The sequence below is a fragment of the Python bivittatus genome, unplaced genomic scaffold (assembly GCF_059951505.1).
Source record: "Python bivittatus isolate LINGU-HERP-01145 unplaced genomic scaffold, Pbiv_v1 ctg000020_np1212, whole genome shotgun sequence".
Lineage (NCBI taxonomy): Eukaryota > Metazoa > Chordata > Lepidosauria > Squamata > Pythonidae > Python > Python bivittatus.
The window spans coordinates 42,686,879-42,709,322 of record NW_028277030.1 but is presented as its reverse complement, the minus strand read 5'-3'; the positions used below and the strand labels follow the sequence as shown (position 1 = coordinate 42,709,322).

The following is a 22,444-nucleotide window of genomic DNA, read 5'->3' as shown; positions in this document are numbered from 1 at the left end:
ACATAGATAGATAAACTGTTCTATTTGGAAGGGCAGCTACTGAAACAATTAACTTGGTACTGGTTCTGTTATAAAGGCAGAACTTTGTGTCTCAGTTTGGTACATCTGGAGCTTTCCTTTTTCTCAGTTTACTACATAATTATTTCCTGAATAACTAGATTTTGTATCCTTTTTTTGTTTGTAATAGAACTTGAATGCTGTTCAGTCAATGGTTAAATTATTGTGCTTAATTAAGATACTTGTACTTCTCATTCCTTGTTAATTTGCCTGTGTAGTTGGAAACAATTCTTGAGAAAACAATATTAGATTTCTACAGTTATTTATAGATTTTCTCCAAAAATTCTATTTTTGTTTGGCATGACTGGGACTTTATCCTGGCATTAAGGTAATTGTAATTTAATGTAAATATGCGCATAGAAAAGGAGATACTTATGGTACCGAAAGTAGAGAGATATAGTTACAATCTGACCTCACAATATAATGGCCATCATATTAATGCATAAGGAAGAGTGTAGGTTGTCATCAGTAAGAATAGGGGCATTTCATCCATAGGTCCCTCAAAATTTGTAATTTACTTATGCTTGGCTGTTATGATCAATAACATTGAATTTGTTCCCCACAAGTGAAGGATAGATTATAATGTCTACCTCAGTACTTCGACTTTAAGCATTAGAACTTTTGTTGTGTTTTGCTTGAAAGGCAACCTGATTGAGATTAAATCATGGTATAAGTAAATCCCCTAGAACATGGTGGGATTTTCCAATAGACTTGTACGGGTTAGCATTATGAGCCAATTAGATGGCTGAAACATAGAATCTGTTTCTGTGGTTGACTTGGGAACAAGATTCTCTAACTAATGAGCCAAGTTATTCTCAGAATTCCATGCATAAACTGTTTTTCAATCATTTAAATCAGTCCCTTCAAACTTATCTCTGTATGTTGTTAGCTATACCTATGAAAATTGATATATAATAAATGGTCAAGTTGCAAGCTCCTTGCAGCTCTTAATAGGCCTCTGTATGGCCTGTGACAGGTGTTCCCACCCTCTCTGCTGTCTGACAGCTCACCAGTCTTCCGTTAGTGAACTTTCAGAAAGTAATGCTGTTCTGTGTGGTCTTTGGCCATAATAAACTTTAAGATAAGTAGTGGTGTTGTGTTTGGGAACAGCAAGCCTGTAAGAGACAAAGTCTGTCAGACTGCTGTGTCATCTTTAAAAAATGTTTTATTTTTTAATTGCTTTTTATTGAACAAGCAAAATATCAAGGCAAAAGCTATCCCCCAACAGTTTAAAAAAAGGAAAATAAAGAGCAAAAGCATATGAAAACCAGAAGAACTGGGGTCTGTCTGTGTTTGATATAATGGAGAAATACACACTTTTAAAATGTTAATATTGCATGTTTCTTCCCAGAATGACCTTTGTATTTATAAAGATAATTTATTAAGAAAGTATTGTTAATGTAGGTAGGAAATTACTAGATTTAAATACATGTAATTATAGGGTTGCTCTGCTTTAAGTTTCATTTTAATCTTGCACAGAAGAGATTATTTATATTTGTGTGGATGTGGATGTGTGTGTGTGTGGTGTGTGTGTGTGTGTGTGTGTATATGTGTGTATGTGTATATATATATATATATATATATATATATATATATATAAATAACTAAATAAATAAAATCGGTAATGCTTTCTAGTAATTATAATATATTAGTACCTAAATCAATTCATTCTTACGGGCTGTGTTCACGTGTTGCATGCTAAGCCCTGCTTTGTGTTTGTGGAATAAGTCACAGTGGCTAAATGCATATACAAGGTACTGAATGAATGGTCAGTAGCCTTTTTAGATGGCACCATTATGTGATTTTGTGGGCACCTGGAAGAAAGCATACATACATACATACACTTTAAATAATTTTTGAAACTTAAGAAAAAAATAAAAAAGAAACTGATGTGATCTTATAAGGTATGAGAATTTACAAGACTCAGATAACATGTAAGACGTTGACCATTTTAATTAATTGTTTTTTGAGTTTTGAGACTTATGAATACCACTAAGTAATTTTACAAGTGTTGCCTTGTTGACTACATGCTAAGCCGTAAATCACAGTTCAAAATTATAGCAGCTGGATTTATACAATACAGAATCAAAACCAAGCAAATAATATAGCTTGGCATGGTATGTGAATTCAATCATAGTTTAAGTAAAATGAACTAAGCCAAAATCTTTTAAAACCTGACAGCTTAAAGTAGGTTTTGCTTTTGGAGGGAGAATCTGGATACTTTTTATTCTACCCTCCAAAGAAATATATGCCAAATCAAGAAAGCGAATTAATCTAAACACAGACCATTCTGTATTTTTCATTTTCCTCTGTTAAAAATAAACACTTGAACTACATTGGTTTGAATGTATAAAATGAATAACTGGGAAGTGTTTGCTTGCTTCTTTAAGGTGAATGCTTATGCTCCAGTGCAACTGTCAGCTGCAAAACTTCTTGGGTTTGGGGGCAATGAGAATTCCAAAGATACTGTACTATGTCCTGGTGTAATTACGTAGGAAACCTTTTTCAGATTTTAAAACTGCAAATTGTACCATAAGGTGCGTTTAAGTTAGTGTGTAACACAACCTAAAAAAACATGCTGGTGTTACTTTTCCTCTCATGCAAGATTTTGCAGGTGAATGTTTTAAGCTTGGTTAAAACATTTCTCACATGCTAATAATGTAGCTTCTAGTAAGAGTTAACTTGCAAGTGCACCAGGATAAAAGTGTAATATATTAACAGAATTTGAAGTACGTGACCTTGCAAATATAATATTGTCAATGCTTCAGATCAGGGGTTTAGTTAATGAACCATTAAAATGTCTAGGCTGTTAGCTATAGGTTCTTATTCCTCCTGAAGCTTTTCTGTATAGGGCATTAAGTTGCACCTGAGGAGTCCTTTCTGTTAATGGGATTTATAATATATACCTCATACTAGAATATCTTTCAGTGAGGAGTATTTTTTCCTATCCAATGTGTCTCTATAAGTTACAAAATACCAAAAACAAATGAACTCTTTATTTTTTTTAAACTTTGACTGCAGTGATAAATATTGGCTTGGTTTAATAAGTTACTAGATGATGATGATGATTATGATGATGATGATATGTATAAGCAGTTAGAAGAAAGTTATGAGCCACAGTGGAAACAGTAAATCTGTAGTCAATTTTTTATAATATTACATTTGTACTGAAATTTAATTTTCAAAACTATTAAGATTCAGCATATTAAATACTTTCTATGGTCCATTGTCCAGAATTCGAAAGACAACTTGATACCTTGCAAATTTATTAAGAAGTAAAATCAGTTTAGTTCAATGAAGTTTACTCCCAAACAAGTACATCTGATTCTACTGTGGTTCATAAAACAACTCCATATTCATTAAAATATTTCTGTACTGATGTACTGAGAGTGGTTTTGGTATCGTGACATGAAAATGCATCTAATCAAGTTAGTATAAGGCCTGGGTTCATACAGCATGCTAAACCATGATTTGTTTTAAATATGGTTTATTTGCAATCCGCAGAGGTTGAGTTAAATTTAAGACTGAAATTATGGTTCTCACATTATGCAAAACAATAGTTTCTTTCAAATCTGTCCCATCAGTTCATTTAATGCCAGTCTTCATTTATATAATAAAGTATTGTTTTAATTATTTTATTTTTAAAAATCGTATGTGACCTTTCACAAAGAAGTTTAAACACTCTGGAAGTCATACTTTGAAATGTTTAAAGCAGTGGTTAAAAATGGATATGAATGTAGCAGTAATGAATTAATTAAGAAGATCCAACTTATATAAAGAATTTAGAGGTTTCTATATTGCCTAGACAATAGGAGAGTGTCTTCTATAGCAGGAATGTCAATGGACCTTAAACTACGACTTATACAGCAAAAAATATTTAGAATTTATTGGACTCTACTACATTTGTATAGAAAATGATTGTCAAAAACAGGATTTTGTTGGAGATGTAATAAGGACAATGCCTCTTTAAAGCATATGTTTTTACAATATCCTATACAGGTAGTCCTCACTTCACAACCATTAGTTTAACGATAAGTCAAAGTTCCAATGGCCTTGGAAAAAGTGCTTTACAACCTGTACTCGCACTTACGATGTCTCAAACCATTGCACCACTCCCTGTGGTCACGTGATTGGGATTTGTGACCTTTTTATGACAGTCATTAAGTGAATCACGTGATCGTTAAGCAAATTCTGGCAAAAAACTGTCCATTGGGGAACCTGGATTCACTTAACAACCACATGATTTGCTTAATGACTGGTGATTCACTTAATGACCACCGTAAAATGGTTGTAAAATTGGGTCTGGTCACATGGCGACTCACTTCATGGCTGCCCCATGTAACAACCAATTTTCCAGTCCCAATTGTGGTCATTAAGTGAGGACTACCTGTACTTACTAAGTTTTGGGAGAAAGTAGTGGACTATGTAAATATGGTTGTGCAACAAAAGCTAAAATTTTCAGAGGAAAATATTCTTGAACTATATACTTAGTACATGGAATTTGACATCTGGACAACGTACATGGATTATCTGTGCCCTTACTATGGCCAAAAGACTGATATTGCAGCATTGGAAATATAATTTTATTCAATGGATTGAAGACCTGTTTGCACTTGCCACTTATGAGTGGATTGTCTATAGATGTAGACTTTATATGGACAAGTATAATGAAATATGGGACTCATTTATACAAAATACAGTAGGTTAAAAAAATATAGTCACATAAATGTATTGGAAATATATATGCATTTGAATAATATTTGCATTATAGAAATATATATATAGATTTGTAACTATTTACTCTTATAATGATATACTATGCCAAGTTTTTATTTCTGTTGTTGTATTTTTGTCATTTTCTTGTAATAACACTTTTTAATGTTGTTGTTCTTCTTGATAGTGTATTATTATTTTTGTGTTTTGTTTTTGTTTTTTGTTATTAATTAAAAAGCAATAAACATTTTATATAAAAAAGGTCCATCTTATAACCTGCGACAATAATTTCAAAGTATAAGTAGGAATATGAGAAGGAGGCATTCTTTTAGACACTACTGTTCTAAACTGTGTTGGACTTCATTGATTAGTATCTTTACCTTGAATTGGAGCCAGAAGAAGGGATTCGATGAAGGACATACAGTATGGTTATAACACACTGATCCAGTCAGGACTCACAGTCATAGTTTTGCTAGTTTTAGATTATTTTCAGGAGCAATTCCATATATGCAGGTTGCAGTAATTTAGGTGACAGGTTACCAGATTGAGTACTGTCAGACTATATAAATATAACCCAGCCTAAAGTAGTAAAAGGTGTTTTCAGCCACAGAGGACATTTGTGCCTTACAGAGATGGATTTAAAAACACCTGAAGATAAGAACTTGAAAGTGTACCTCATCTACTATTGGCTGAATACCATTCCCCTGGAAAAATGGTGGAATGCCATCAAGTTCTGTTTGAATCATGATAAATCTATGGATAAATGTGCCAACTTTTAGTAATAACTCATGGGTCTTCCAAAGAGAATTCTGTAATGTCTTTTGTTGTTTTCATATTTGTTTATTTTATTAAATATTTAAAAACATAAGTAAAGCAGAAAGTAGGAAAAGCAAAAGAGATATAAAAGCATTATAAAATTAAGTAAATATTTCAAAATAACATTAGCTTGTTTCTACAATTAAAATATCTTCTGCCAATTTAAAACTTTAGTTCTTTAGTAAAATCAAGATAATGTGCAATTAATAATAACCAGTATAATATAAATTATAAATCAAGATGAGAGATTATAATAATTTCTGCCTAGTCTAAAAAGTTTATCCTTATTTAGCAAATCGTAGAAAAACTTAAATGTTAAAATATTATATTAGAAGAAATCCAAACTTTGCATGTGGTAGAAGCCCGTATGTGGAATTATAATCTAGGAATGGCTTCCATGTCAAATTGAATAATGTAGCATACTTGTTTTTCAAATAAGTTATTTTTGGCATAAATGCATACTCCTGCAACTTAATTTGCTATTTTTCTACAGAAGGGATTATACATGATTTCCAATGAGAAGCATAGAATATCCTAGCAGCTATAACCATTTACAAAGCCAATTTGGTATATTTTATGGGAATATGAGCTTTTGTAATAATTATTAGAAAAATAGCAAGTTGGAAAGAGAATTCAACAGAATTTGTTTCATTCTGTTATAAATCATTTTACAGGACTGTTTGGCTTTATATCATTGTCACCAAATATTAAGAAAATGATCCAATCTGATTATTAGATTTCTAACTTTTTTTAGAGAATGAATTAAATATTTTAGTAATCAGTACTGGAATAATATTCCATCAGTAAAATAGCTTGTTTGAGTTTTTTCTAGGTGTAATATTCACTGTAAATTTAATATTTGTCTTCCATTGATATTCCCATTGTTGTGTGTCAATTGTTGTGTTTAAATTCTGTATCCATTTAATATATTTAATTCCTGTAATCTCTTTAATATTTCATCTACTTTATCCATTGTCTTTCACTTCTGTTCAGTCTTGCCAAAGTCATAATTGTTTCTGATCCATTTTCTGCTTGCATCAGATGCCCGACAAACCATTTATGGACAAATAAACTATTTATTTTGTTAAGATTGAGCTTCAGTCTTTTTAGCCCTCCTGTAGTCCATTATTAGAACTTAACCTGAAAAAAATCATGCAAACTTAATTCATGATTTAACACAATCTCTAAATTTAGTTATTTGACTTATTTTGTAAATTTAATGTTTTTTTATTTCATTTAGTGCTTTTAAAACTTGTGAATTGCTAAACACTCTGTGAAGTAAGGCTAGTTAAGATGATTTAACACAGGTAATATTGGAAATAGATAATTTCACTGTAAATTTAGCAAATGCTGTTCTCTTGTCCATTATTATTTCCTATGTTTTCTTAGGAAAACTTAATTCAGTGATGCTGCAATGAGATTCTCAATCTCATGAACACTTAGAGTAATGTACATTTCACTATTCTTATTTTGATTTTTAGGAGATTGGCTAACAAGAACAGTGATCCTAAAAATGTATGAGGTGTCTTAGGAGTTCAAATGAGAATACTGGATTTTTGTGAGTAAGAATTTCATTTCTTTAACAACTAGATACTTTTCAGCTAAGTAAACTTATTTTGCTCATTTAGCTTTGTATGGGTTTTAATTAATTAATGTTGTAGCATTCAGTAAAACAGTAGGTGTTGCTCCATGTTTCTTCTGTCACAGGTTCTGTGTAGTACTATTTTGGAATTATCTACTTGTGCACATTATGGAATTAATTTTAAAAAATATTTCTAGAAATCAAGAGTGCAGGTGCATAGTTAATTAAGTTATTGTATGGCATGTTTTGGCCAGGGACAGTAATATTCCCAATTCCAGAAATCTTTCAGTGGAAAATATTTAATAGTTCAAGGAATATTGAAACAAAACATAGAATTTGCCTCCCAAGTGATGCGCTCATTAGCATTAAAAATATTTTAATTTTTGTGGGGAGAGTTTATATGAAAGGAATGAAGTTTCCATGAAAAAAGAGGGTGATTGATAATCCAGTTGATTGTAATCATCCATATGACTGTTCTGGGAAACTTGCTCTTGTTTTTTTTCCAGTAGTAATATCATTTAACAAAATCAGAGAAGTGTAAAAGAACTCTGGGTTCATGTATCACACTGTGCTGTAGAACTATAGATTTGCTTCATATATAAATTTAGGGCATTTTATTTAACTATGACTGAATAAACCATAATTGGCTGAGAGTAATGAATCCCATGAATGGTGCTTGATTCCTGATAATTACATGGACATGGCCATATTGTTTTCTAAGTTACATTACAGAAGTGGTTTGTTATTGCCTTCTTTTGGAATATTTTTTCGACTTACCAGTTTAGCGTACAGCTGTGGAATTCCAGGGTGGTGTCCTGTCCAAGTTCATACTGGGCCTGATCTTTCCTAGCTTCCCAGCCCAGACAAGGTCAGCTTGGTGTAGCCATCTGCTGAGACAAAAAAAAAAGTGATCTACCAGAATGCAAACTGACAGCTTTTGGAAAATTCATTCTCTCTTTTTGGTTTAAAAAACTTCCCCAAAGTTTTTAGAGCAAGGGCAAAATACAATTTAATGCCTCTGGTATTTGGCAAGGTCTCAACAGGTGACATAACTTGGGAAGTTACAAGAAATTAAGCAGAGTTTGCCCTAGTTAGTACTTAGATTGAGACCTCCAGAGATACCAGATCTGTAGGCTAGACTGGGGTGTTGAAAAGACACCGTGGAAGAAGGCAGTTGTAAATCTCTTCTGAACTGTTCCCCAAGTAACTACATGGATGTGTCTTGAAGTCAATAAAAGTTGAACTCAACTCATAGGGGACTTTACTAAAACTTTGAAAGTGTTATCCCCTCACTGCAATTTTTAAAAATAATCTCTTCATCCTGCTTTGGCCATACTGATGAGGATTAAACATGCTCTTCTATGTTAAATAGGAAGGCGTTGAAGCTTACCTCTGTTATAGCACCAGCTGGGTGCATGGCACAAGGGTCTGAATGAAAATTAGTCCAAACATCAGTTTGATTTATTTAGTCTTTGGATTCTAGCCATGAACTAGACTCTACAGATTAATTTAAATAAAAGTTTGCAAAAAGATTTCTTCTGATCAGGAGTAGTTGACTGTGGTAGCAGTTGAATTCATCTGTATGAAAGCAGTTTGTGTTGCATTCCCTTGACCCTAAGTAATACTTTCTTTATTGGAATTGCTCTCCCATTCATCTGATAAATAACTTAATTTATTTGCTTTCTTTTTCTGGGATATAAAAAAATTAATGGCTTTGCAACTATTCATGTGTGAATTGCTTGCTATATAAATCATAGCTGAGGGAGGGATTCTTTGAAAGCCATCTTCAAAATGAATATTTTTGCTTGTCTGAAATATTGTAGTAATGCTGAAACAGCATTTACAAAGTGAAACAAAAGCAACAGACTTCATTGATTAAAATCAACAATGCAGGGAAACATTGCACATTGTAATACTGTTGTCCTGCATAATGGAACTCCAGTTTTATGCTGAAAACTGAAGTGCTTTAGACATAACCTTCTACTGACTTTGGTACAGATACAATCTCTTTGACGTCAGAGAGAATGGAGCCATACGTGTAGAAAGTGAAATGGGGTATTGTTGATACAGCGCTCTTTAGCTAATGAGTTCAAACAATTAAGAACTGTCTTTTTTTTTTCCAGCAAATTAGAGAGAAATTATATACTTGCAGAATCAGAGGCTAATCTTTGTGAGGAAGCATAAAGTAGAAAAACCGCTGCTATTTCTGGCTTGGGTAGAACAACATAACGTGTTCTTTATTTTTTTATTTCATTGAGTGCTTTTAAAACTTCTGAATTTCCACTGGGTGCTTTTCAGGCTTGGAATGCTGTTAATGCAGAAAGTTATGTGTTAACCATGTGCTGTATAGATTCTGTTACCCCAAATTGGGTACCATAGCTTGAATCTCAAAAGTAGGTTGAAAACTGTTCTAAGCTAGAGAGAGAAAGTTGATCCTGGTCTGAGATACTCTTGGGATGCCAAGTGCTAGGAATGCTGGAATGCATAGCACTGGGAGTTTGCTTTGTTCCCTTAGCGACTTGACTCATTGAGAAAATGTGGTTTCCCTGGGAGGCTTTAATAGCTTTGACTTCAGTAGTGAATAAAAGGAATCAATTTCTAGTACAATTTAGCTTGTTTTCATCTGCTCTTTGAAGGACAAGTTTTCTTAACCTTGGTGCAGAGAAATCTAACCTTGTCTTTTCCAAGAAGTGATTTATGAGGACCCTTTACATTTATCAGTTGAAGTAAATAACCCTTCAAGTTTATGCATTTCAAATAACTAAAACATTTTTGTGTATCAGCTTTCACTGTGAATATTTTACTGAGGGAGAATGGCTCAGTATCTTTCACATGCCTTGATTTTGACTCTCTTGTTTATTGTAATTGTGATAATGGTAAATCCTTGCAAAACAGTCTTTAAGCAGTTGAGCTTATGTTGATTTCAACAGGAGAATTAGGCTTGCTCACAGTAATCCTGGTTTGAAATTCTGAATACACATTGGGGTTATTGCAAAGCTTCTGTGAGTATAAAGCATCTTTAAAAACATTAATGGAGAAGTTACAGTGTTCGATAGCTCATTTGATATTTTTGGAACCATCAGTCTGAGTTGGGTAAAGTGAATACCATTTTTCCTGAAATATGCTAATCTTAAGGAACAGCTGAAAAGTATTACTCATTGCATCTTTTAACTCATTAGGAACATTATACTTGGGATACTTGCCTGTTACATCATATTGATTATATAGATTTCCACAGATGGAAAGTTTTGGAAACTGCTCTAGTGATATAGCAACCTGAGGCGGGGGAGGGGGGAGGATGCTCAGTCAACCTGCCTGGATCTACTTGTAGGTTAATGAAAAAAACAAAACAACTAAGGAATGAATATTGCTGTTGACAGTGAGCGATTGTAAACATCCTCGACTGGAAGCTGTGAAGCAGCAGATGGGGCTTTCAGTCGGATGTTTGCAGCTGCCAACTGCCACAGGCATCAAACCTTCAGAAATCTTTTTAGCATGTTCCTAAAAAGGAAATAAAGTGGTCTTTATAAAATGCAAAATTGTCTAGGTTTCTGAGGACCCAAAATACTTCCCTGTAGAAAGAATGCTTTGGGAGAGCAGAGTGAACGTCACGATGACAGAACAGAAGTAAGAAATGCAGGGGGCTTGCCATTTTTCAGTGGCCCTCAAAGTAGCTCTAGATCTCAACAGTATCTTACACTGTTTTGTACCTCAGCTGCTTTCTTCTTTGCGAGGGAAAATGCAAATCATGGACTCAGTAATCCTGGTACCAGGAAACAGAATTAGAATGGTTTTCCCCCTGGAATGTTTTTGCAGTGTCCTAAGCAGATTTTGGTATGGTTCATCCTGTTTACTTAACTTTTGGTTTTATTTATTAAATATAGAGATGGAATGAAATGGTCATTCCATTTGCAAGTATCAAAAGGAAAAAAATTTTCAACGCACCAAACTGTTTTGCTGGTAGGGGCTTGCTGTTACAGTCTGTGGCATTAAGCAGCAAAGTTCATATTCCTCCATTTTCTGCTGAAGTTGCTTTTTTAAAATTGGAGGAGGGATATGTTTCCCCATCCTGTTAAGCCTCCTCCCTTTCCTGAGATGCATCATTTTGTGACTTCTCTTTTCATTCATTTATTCAACATATGTTGCTCTGTTTCTGAAGTCTCTGAGTGTCTTACAGTATTAATATTGGATGATTGAAAGCAAAAATCAATTAAGTCAGTTATAATCAATCATCCTGATGGGCCACCATTAACAGTAGAATAATCTTACTCATATCTAGGTGAAGAGTCTGAAGAGTCATGTTTATATACCTCTCTGAAAAAGTAGTAAGGAAGGAATGGTCTAGATATCCAGGGATAAGCTGTTCCAGAGGAGGGGGCCATCACTTAGAAGGCTGAGCCTAGAGTGCATGTGGTGGGATCTTCAGCAAGCCTTCTCTCCTATATATTACTAGATGGGCAGATTCAACTTGGAGAAGGTAATCAATGATATCTAGGCTGTGAGCCATGAAATACTTCAAATGTGACATCCAGCACCTTGACCTACACTTATAAGCTAACTGGCAGCCAGTGCAGCTCCTGCACAAGATGTAATTAACCAAAGGCTCTTGTGACAATAGCTTCCACCTTTTGTTCAAGCAGGAGGACCCCAAAGATGTGGGCTAGCTCCATATGGGGAAGCATTGTCCCATTCAGAGTAAAAAATGGACTGTCTCTGGACTGTCAGATTCTGAATCCATAGCTACTCTGTCTTTGTAAGATTCAAATCCTGTTTCTCCCCATGTAGACTTTAACAGCCTCCAGGTCCCAAGTCAAGACCTCGACTGCTTGTCTTGTGCATCCCACTGGGAGATATCATCTGAGTAGCTTATGATGATTCTTCACTCTTTGCCAGTGGATGACTTTTCCCAGTGGCTTCATCTAGAAGTTAAACAGTAGGGTAGAATTGGTTAAACCCTATGGCATCTCATAACAAAATGTCTGAGAACTTGATCTCTTTGTATCCACCAGCACTGACTAGAACTGGCTACTATGTAAGCCCTGGAGGAGGTGACTACATCAGTATTATCTCCAAGTTTGCAAAGATTGTTGTACTCAAGATTTCCTGCTTCTGATATTGTTATTGTGAGATATAGCTGAATGTACTTGTGGAGCTTGATCTACAATCTGGGGAGGGGCATTGATGCTTGTGCTGGGATTAAAGACATTTTATTTTGGGGGGAAAGGTAAGTGCTTATGTCCCGGTCTTTCAGATTTTTTTCCTGTTGAAAATTAGTTCCCAGCCAAGGACGCAGTTAGATACCCTATAACTTGTGTGCCACACACCTGAGACTTTGGTGAGACCGATAGGTTTTTTCCACATTTGCCAGCAGAATGCAGTTTACTACTGAAATGCAATTTACCACTGAAATCTGGCAGAAACCACATAAATGCCTATTCAGCTGTTTGAATTCCAGCTAGGTTGTTTTGTAATTTTAAAGAAGCAAGGAGAGCTTAGCTACTGTACTTCAACAACACAGTAAATATTTTTCTTTTTCCCAATTTTTGCCTGGCTTCTATTAATCTATTGAGACCATTTCAGATGTTACTAAAGTTAATAGGTATTGTGCAGTTGTGCTGCTCTGGGTTCATATTGTATTCCAACATGCTGCCACTTGGATTAAATATGTTACAAAGATATAGTAATTGAAAATTAATATTTTGTTGGGATTTCTTTTTTTAACCTTTCCCTCTTTGAGGCCTTGCCTGCTTTTCCTGGCCTGTAAACTTTTAAAATGCAACTATTGGAATGCTGTTCAAAATTCTATGTTGCAACCTGATTTGACAGGAAAAAGTTGTTTCACATCAAGGCCAGACATTTTTAAATTAGCCATGCAAACACTGGTAGGTGGAGCACTTAAGCCTGAAATTGTGGGTTAAAGGATGAAACTTAGTTCACTTATAAATAGGCATATACTGAAACAAGTGTTGATACAGACCACAATAAGTTGTTCAGTGCTCTCTTTAGCGGACTGACTAAATTGTGGAATTCTGTCTTTCAGCCAGGAAACCAGACAAAACTTTTAACTGTATACAGTGAGTAATACTAATGTGAGTTTTGGTAAGATCTGCACCCCTCAAGGAATGGACAATAGGTGTAATCACATGGTTTACATCTAATCATAATTTGTTTAAATGTTTAAATGTACAAAAATTGCTTTACAGTTCCTGATTTGTGGTTAGCTTGTTTATTATGCATTGTTGTACAGTAAATGACTCAGTTTACATGCTGTGCTTAACCATTACTTAATGAAACTCAATGGCTTAAACCAATCTCTAGTGTCCTATGATACAAAACAAACTGGTCAATGAGTATGAAATGCAGTAAAAATTGTTGAAGTTTCCTACTCAGCAAAATCCTTTGAAATGTTTCCTCTAATAATAGACAAAAATGAAGCCACTGTGATATAAGAGATATATTCAGGGGAACGCCAAGCTTTGCAGAAATTAAAAAATAATCTTCAATAATTCTCAAAAATTCCTAAGTGGAGAGATTCCCCTTAAAAATAGAGCTGCAACAAAGACTGAGCATTTGCAGTGCTACAAAATGTGAATGTTGATTTTCTGTTCAAGATAAGTTAGATTTGTGCAGAATATCCTGCTTGAATTTCTCGCAGCTTTGGGTATCCTAAAACTGAAATCCACTTGTTAAAAATGAATAGATTTTACAGCACCTCTCTGAGAACAAAGAAAAATGGTGTATGTGTGAATCAGAGAAATGAACTAGTATAAAAAAAAAACTTCTGCAAATTTACAGTCTGCCTCTCAATGTTTTATTTCAGCTGATTTGATTTCCTTCATATAGTTTGGGCTTATCTTCTTATCCGTGCACAGCCTGAATCATGATTATCTCAGTTTATGAAATATATGCTTTGTGGATATGTTAACAGTCGTGTAAACTGCTGCGCCCACTTAAAGTATTTTGCAAATCTATTGAGTTGGTCTCTCTGTTAGTCTTCATGTTAGTTTTTGAAATTCAGTTAATGCCTGAAAAGATTGGCTTCTGTTCAGTAACTGAATTATATCATGTGGCCCTGAGTTTGGGAATTTTCTTTTTGGACCAAGATATCAACTGAAACAGGGAAACCTATTAGGAAGTTACAGTTTTTTAATGTTTCAATTTTTATAGCCTTATTTCAGAATATAGGGCCAATTCTAGTGAGTCCAAGTTGCTGCTTGTCTTGAACTGACTGTAAATCATTTCATTTGAGACTATTCTCAACAGTTCTCTATCCAATAATGCAGCTACAATGACAGGTGATATTTGTTATCTCTTCCTTTTGCGATCAAGGCTGTTTCCACAAATTGATATACCAGAGGCAAGTGATTAGCACGAATGTGTCCTGATTGAGTCTGCTGTATCCCCCATGAGAAATACATCTACAAACCACTTACCTGCAGGTTGTTCAGAAGGAAGTGGGCTGTGTAGCTACAAGTTCCAGTTCATGCTAACCATACAGCTTAATATAAAACGAATCATAGATGGAAGTAGAAGTCATGTGATGTGCACACATAGACCATAAACAAGCTGTTTTATAGGTGTGGCACTTTGTAGAAGGAAACTGGGCATATTTGTGCTAACTTCTTCGTGTGCTATAGCACAAACACAATCTCAGAATCGGAAGTGATTGTGACAGTATCCATGATACTTCTGCATAAGGCAGAACATTCTAAAGAAACATTTGCTTCAAGAGATACAGAAAAAGACAATAAAATGATTAGAGTATCTTTTCTTACTCATAAGAAAAAAACTATAGAAATTCAGGTTGGAAACGAAGAACTGGGAGCAACATGAGGTAGGAAGTTGCAGCCTCTGAAACACTAAGGTAATTAATGTTTTTTCCTTCCTTGCTTTGAATATTAACATTTTGGGCTAGCCTCTTAAGGACAGATTATTTATAGGACTCTTACAAAGGTTATTTCAGTAAGGCAATGGAATTGCTGTGCCCAGACACATAATTAAGATGGCAGTTAAGCTTAGATGGTTTGCAAGTATTATAAAGAAGTCTTTCTATAATCTATTGCTGTTTTCAAACCAATATCATGGCTAGAGTAGACTTACTGAAATCATTTGAACTGAGATTACTTAACACTATTTTTGAACCCTTTGAGTTGAATAGGTCCACTTTTAAGAGAGACTACATCTGGAACCAGTCCATGATCTCTTTCTAATTTTTGTATCATATTGATATCCAAGTTTTAAAAATATTACTTAGTCAGATTCATGGAAGATAAGTCATTCACTATGTGTCAGTGAATGACTTATCTTCCATGCATCTGGTTAAACAGCATTTTTAAATAACAAGTTTACATCACAAAGCTGTACATTTCCGAGCTTCAGATACTGAGATCAAATGAGACCTTGCTATCATCTTCCTATGTTACTTGTAAACACCAAAGCCACCTGATTAGGTATTTGGGAAGAGAACAAAATACTGAAATAGTTAAAACTTGCGTTTGACCTAGCATAACAATAAAGACAAGGAAAATCTCTGCCTACCTTTTGGCACAATGAAAAGCAAATAATGGTGTTTATGTATAAATAATATTATTTCTTATACTCTATGCTTGTTTGAAAAATGTCAAAGAAGGTCTTGTAAACTTCATGGGAACAAGGCTCTGTTATTTCCTAGGGATTCTACTCAGCACACCAAACAGTGGTTTTCTTTATTTTGGCTTAGTTGTGTCTATAAACTATGGTTTATGGCAAAGGGAAATTGGGGGTTTCCTCCCTCTGGTTTACACTTTGGCATGATATGAAGTTAGCCAACTGACTTCTTTTCAGCTGCAGTTCTTATGAAAGTTACCTGGACTATATGAAATGCCATTTTCATGGTTAAGCATCACATGTTCTCTTTGTTTTTTCAATTTATTTACTGATTGAAAAAAGGTTGGTTTGGTCTCATTACTTAGATCTTGTCCTTATGGCGCATCTCACCTGACAAGAATATGCCGTATATTTCCCTTTCTGGATTCAAAAGCAACACTACTTTTTTGCAAAACATTCTGATTTGTTTGCTAAATTGAATGTATGCAAATAGGGACTTCTATTTTTAATAGTATTGTGAAAAGTATCCAATTTGAAGAGCACGCAGCCAAGTTCCAAAATGTCTTGAAACACCTATGACTTAATAGAATTCCTGCAGAGTTTAGTAATCATTCTGAATTAAAATAGCACTGTGTGTTTAAAAATCTTGGGATTATATCCTTTTTTTAAAAAAGATAAGAATATTGTCTCTTTAAAAAGACTTTAAAGAAGGTAGTAGAAAACATTTTCCTAAAAACAGATGTTTACTGTGCTTGTTGGATATCTTGAATTACAAGGTAATGTCATTGTATACAGTCATTTTCTCTCCCCCCCACCCCCTCAGCTGTAAAACAAATAATCATTCTTGCTGAGTCCACAAATAGATTTTTGGCTGGCTATTTGTTTCTAAAGTATCTTTGCTTTTCTTATCCTTAAGATTCAGCAGCTGTTAATGGAATTATGTAGTTCACCGTCTAGTGCTGTAATAGCCTTAAAAGAGTAGAGTCATTATTTTTCCCTAGACAAAAAAGTACTGCATTTAACAGTTTCTAATTAGTCATAAACTTTATAACTACTGCAGTTTATACACGACAAGTCGTCTGTCCTACAAATTAATTCACAAGCTGTATCAATGTTGTGATAATTCATTATTTGGTTTGCAAAAATATTGCCTAAAGATTATTAATATTTGGGAATAAGTAGCTAGCTGTTTAGAAACCTTAAAAACTTTAAGAAAATCCTTTTTCTTTGTCACTGGTAAGTAAATGGAACTATAGCAATTAAAAATCCATTGTGTTGCTACATAGAAATATGTTAAGCCACAAAGTTCCAGTAAAGTACAAATTTTCCCTGTAAATTGTTCTAGCTGTGCAACCTGGCTTCCATTCTGGTCCTGGTCAGATGAGTCCTTAAAATCTGGCTGTTCCCTCAGACCTTGGGTTAGAATGGGTGACAGACCCCTTTCGTGGTCTTTTGATCTGTCAGATGTTTATTGGTTTTCTGGACTTTTTCTTATATAGGTTATGTACATGTTTGTTTTTACTATCTTATTTTGTAAGCTGCCCAGATTTGTGAATACATTGGGACTGTCTATAAATTTCATAAATAATTAATTGAATTTAGATTACAGAGATGAGAGATACAGAGATGAATACCCATGTCTATAGATGAATACCCATGTCTATAGAAGACATGGTACATGTGGAAAGCACGATCATGTTGGAGCAGGGAAACAGACAATGGGGTGGGTAGGATACTGTCATCGCACAAATGCCATCACTTGCATCAGACATAGAGCATTTGCGGTGGTGGCATTTGGGTGATGATGCCATTGCATCCATATTGTCATTTTAATGTCGTCATGTTTTCTTGTGGAGACTATTGAGCAAACTCATGTCCTTGTAAAATGATTCTGCACCTAAGTGATTGTTGTGCCAGTGGGCTTGAGGCTGAGTTATACTATTATAAGACCTGGGGTATATAATCCCAATGCATCAACTTTGACCCGGCTCCCACAGCATACTAAGCTGGCGTGTGATTTGCTTGGTTTTGGCTTAGTGTATATGCAAATTAGACAAGCACAGCTTATTTAATAAAGTATAGTTATGCAAACCTGATGTGTGAACCTGACTAGATTTGCACCATTTGCTAGCCTAAAACATGATTGGCTCATTTCTGGCTCCTTTTTGTACGGACCCAAACAATGTGTTGTTTTCTGGTATAAGGCATTCTGCAAACACAGGCAATTGGATTACTTTAACAAACAACAGTTCTGTTATCTACCGTATATGTTAATGCATTGTGTGAACATGAGGCAATTCCTAATATCTGAGGAAAAACTTTCTCACGTTGTACTTTGTCTAATGGGAGCTAATTTGTCTCAAGAAAGCAGAAGTGGAAGGTTGGCCATCTCTGGCACAATGCAAATGGGAGGGCCTTTGCACAGCTTCGGGTTGTGCATCAGTTATGCCCTTTCCTGGATTGGGATGCCCTTCGAACAGTCACTCATGCCCTTGTTATCTCCCAGATAGACTACTGCAATGCACTCTACATGGGGCTACCCTTGAAGACTATCCGGAAGCTACAGCTGGTCCAGAATGCAGCTGCGCGGGCTATTTTTGGAGCCCCAAGAAGGGCCCATATAACACCGTTGCTCCGCGAGCTGCATTGGGTACCAGTTTGCTTCCGGGTCCAATTCAAGTTGTTGGTTATCACCTTTAAAGCCCTACATGGCATGGGACCAGGTTACCTAAGGGACCGCCTCTCCCCTATGTCTTCAACCCGTCCCACCCGATCACACAGAGAGGGCATGCTTCGGACCCCCTCAGTAAAAGAATTCCATCTAGCAGGGTCCAGAAGGTGGGCCTTCTCTGCGGTAGCCCCCGCTCTTTGGAACATTCTGCCCCCGGAGGTGCGATTGGCCCCCTCACTCCTGGCCTTCCGAAGGGCCTTGAAGACCTGGTTCTGCCACTTGGCCTGGGGTGGGGAGGGAATACTTCAAGCAGGGGGTGGCTAGCCCCATAGTGGCCAGCTCTCCGCAGCTTGATTTGCCATCTGCTTGGATCTTCCTTTCTTAGTACTGTTTTAAATTGTGGATGTTTTATGTGTTTTAGATGTATTTATAGTTTTAATGTTTTTTGTAAGTTGCCCAGAGTCCCCTATTGTGGGTGAGATGGGCGGCGGAGAAATCAAATAAATAAATAAATAAATAAATAAATAAATAAATAAGTGGAAATTACTGGTAGGTTCTTTGATTAGACATGATGATGTACAAGTAGGAAACTAAAGGACAAGCCGGCAGAGTTGGGCTTTAGTTTGTTGTTTTTGTTTTTAGGTTTGTTTTTTATTCTGGAAGAGCAGGACAGAGACTTAAGTGGTTATCGGAAGATCCTGTGGTGCCACTGACTTTCCCAGGATACTTGTGCAGTATCATCTGGAGGTAGGCAAATCATATATGCTCCTTGTAAGGGAACCAAACCTGGGGTAAACACTGGGACCCCTGAAATTAGACTCTTCAGTATATATTGGGCTGTTAATATTTCATGCTTTCTTCGTTCTCATTTAAAGCAAATATACCTTCTGTACATATAAAAGAATATTTTTATTGGATATCTTACTGTGTGATCTGTAGTTTCCATTCATAACATTTCTGTGGCCAGTCCGAATTACCATTTGAGAGAGTTCTGCTTTATACAACAAGCAATGTAGCTTATTTGATAGTGGCTAACAGTATTGTGAGAATCTAGGCAATACTTGTTTATTCAGCAAATCATGGATAAACTGTAGCTTCATACAGTGAGTGAATCCAGTCACCATGTTGAGTGCTTGTACTCAAAATACTACCTTGCTTATATGTGTGTTGAATAAGAGTAGTCACACATCTAACAATCTGAGTACACACATGCTAAACCATAGTATATGTATTTGGAACTTAGCATGTTATGTTGATCTAACCATTGTAGTTGGTAAACCATGATTTATGGCTCAGTGCAACACATGAATCTATTACAGGTAGTCCTCGCTTAATGACCATTCATTTAGTGACATTCAAAATTACAACAGTGCTAAAAGTGACTTATGACCGGTGCCTGAACTCACAACCATCGGAGTGCCCCTGCAGTCACGTGATCTCGATCTGGGTGCTTGGCAACCAGCTTGCATTTACGACAGTTACAGCGTCCCAGGATCACGTGATCACCATTTGCAGCCTTCCCAGCTGACTTCCAGGAAGGAAAATCAATGGGGAACCTCATGATTCACTTAACAACCATGTGATTCTCTTAATAGCTGCTGCAAAAGTTGTAAAATCAGGTTTGGTCATGTGATGATTCACTTAACAACCGCATTGCTTTGCAACCTAAATTCCTGTCCCAATTGTGGTCGTTAAGCAAGGACTACCTGTACTGTTTAACAGTGATTAATAGTATTCTCTTAGCTAGATTATAAAACAATGTTATTGTTTGGTTTGCCTTATCATGGTATATGAACCCAGTCAGCAGTTTTCTTTTGGATGAGAGATTTCAGAATTATTTCATAATAGTTTTCCTCAGTTTTGTGCTTCTGATAAATAGAGGTGTAGCTGAGCCGTTTAAACCAAAAGAGAATGAGTTGCATTGTACTTTTTGATTGTTGAATTAAAGAAGTTCAAATATTCAGCCTTTTTTCATTTAAAAGTAGCACCACTGGTGGATATTTTCTTTATTTATTCTTGCTATGTAAACCTAAGTATGCAAGCCTCTCTCCACCACTGCTTTGACTGTTGATTTTAACTAAAAAAGTCATTCATAAAGGATCGCTTAAATGCCTAGGAGAAAGAATTGGAATGCAGAGTGGGCACAACCTAGACATTCCTGGGGGGAGTGTTGGTGTTTCAGAGCTCTGGATGTAGGAATCTACCCTTGATGTGGTACATATTTTTCATCTCCCCATCCCTTTCAGTCCTCCGAACTCTTTACTAAGGAATAGGTCTATTTCACCTGCTACGTATACCATTTTAGCGAACAAAATAACATATCAGAATAATATATTGTAAAAACGTTCTGAGTTATAAATGTAAATTTGACAATCTTGCTTATGAATACATTACAGAGGTATGTGTTTTTTCCAAGCACCAAGAACAGAGATCAGATTTTGACAACTCCTTTGTATCTTTCTTAAATAAAGCAGTGCATTTCTCTAACATTGGCTTGAGGGAAATAAAACAAAGCAAGAATTATTGGTGTGAAGTGAATGAATTGCTACTTCGTTTGTTCTGTTTAGTGATTAAAACCAGTGCCCGCATGTGTATTGTGCATGGCTTCCTTTGGTTTGGCTCACTCATTTACAAGTATCAATTCTCTAAAGTTTACACATCAGTGAGATTGGGGTCTTTGTCAACAATATATGGGTGGTTGGCTCCTTCTAAATGTTTGCTTGGAGAACTCCAAGCTCACCACCTCCCTTCCAGCAGAGGAAATGAACTGAGGATTTCACATTTACTTAGGTTTGTGCATATCCAAAAAGCTGAGGAGGGAAATGGGAATTCTTATTACAAAATCTTCATTGCGTTTGAAAGAAAGCGAAAGCAATTTGCCTATTTTATCAATTAGCAACTAACTTAGAGTGAGAGGCTTAACTAAATAATAGAATCGACCTATTAATTGGCCATGTAATATTTTATTAGAGACTAAATGCAGAAGAAACAATAAAACATTTGTATTAGGATCCAAAGAAGGGGTGGAATCTAGCTTGAAAATTAAGGCCTGGTTTTAATGTTTCCTGGTTTGTGTGTTTTTTACAATTCATCAAATAAAAATTATCTTTAGTAAAAGTGAAATGGCCTAGGTAGGTCTTTACTTTTCCTAGCTTATGTATTTATTTTTGCAAAGTATTTAATATTTTTATGTTTCCTATATATTTACAGTTCGGTTTTATGATTTTGAGGAGCTGACAAATTTGCTGATGAGAGTATTATTTTATCATTCTATTAATGATGAATTTGTAATGCTTAGGTTAAAAAAAATGATCTGCATTGCTGACGTTTTTATTTTAATCCTGTAATAGCATAATCTAATGGATACCACAATACCAGGAGCATATAGCAATTTATGAAATGAATGCAGTGAAAAAAATCTGCTCCATAACCTAAATCTTGTGCTATAGAGAAAAAGAAAACTTTCTCAAATTTTCTAGTCAATGTGACCAAAGCATTTTTTCTTTATATAGGAAACAGGCCTCCTGACCCTTATGTAGCACCTAACTAATGATTTCCTTCTATTTGTAATATTTTTAAATTCTATTTAATTAATTTAATTAACAATATTAAATATTCTATTTTTAATAAAAGCCCAGTCCATCCACAACAGAGTTCCTCACTATCTGGATATGTGTGCATTTTTAATGTATGGTTCAGACTGCAGAAGAGAAGGAGGGGTTATTGTGAAGTTAGGTCAGAGCTAGCCTGGGACAGAAGTGTACAGTTCTGGTAGTCAGAAGCTCTTCTTAGAATATATCCATTCTGAACCACTGAAAGGAAATTCAAAAAGGAGGTAAGTGCTTGCCATTTTAATCTGAATTATGGTTTAACTCTGTCTAATCTAGCCTATTGATATTTATATAGTTTATGGGGGTTGTATATACTAGCCTCATTTTAAATAGATCCTCTAGCTTTTCTCCTAGCCTGACAGTTGAAGTAGTAGAGCAACATCAAATCATTAACATTATTCTAAAAAA

At 35.3% G+C, this 22,444-nt stretch overlaps 1 long non-coding RNA gene across 14 annotated transcripts in view; it reads left to right on the top strand.

The window, feature by feature from the left end:
* The window catches only part of LOC107326363 (uncharacterized), a 92,743-nt gene that overhangs the window by 3,457 nt on the left and 66,842 nt on the right, over positions 1-22,444 (top strand). For 7 of the 14 annotated variants that reach the window (XR_003085796.2, XR_003085793.2, XR_003085794.2 and 4 more), the window contains exons 3-4: positions 7,068-7,144; positions 19,068-19,172. The exons of 2 other annotated variants lie outside the window; for them this stretch is intronic. This is a non-coding gene — a long non-coding RNA (uncharacterized LOC107326363). The remainder of the gene's footprint in view (positions 1-7,067; positions 7,145-19,067; positions 19,173-22,444) is intronic. 5 more of the 14 variants (XR_015795632.1, XR_001560102.3, XR_003085800.2 and 2 more) reach the window with 2 other exon arrangements.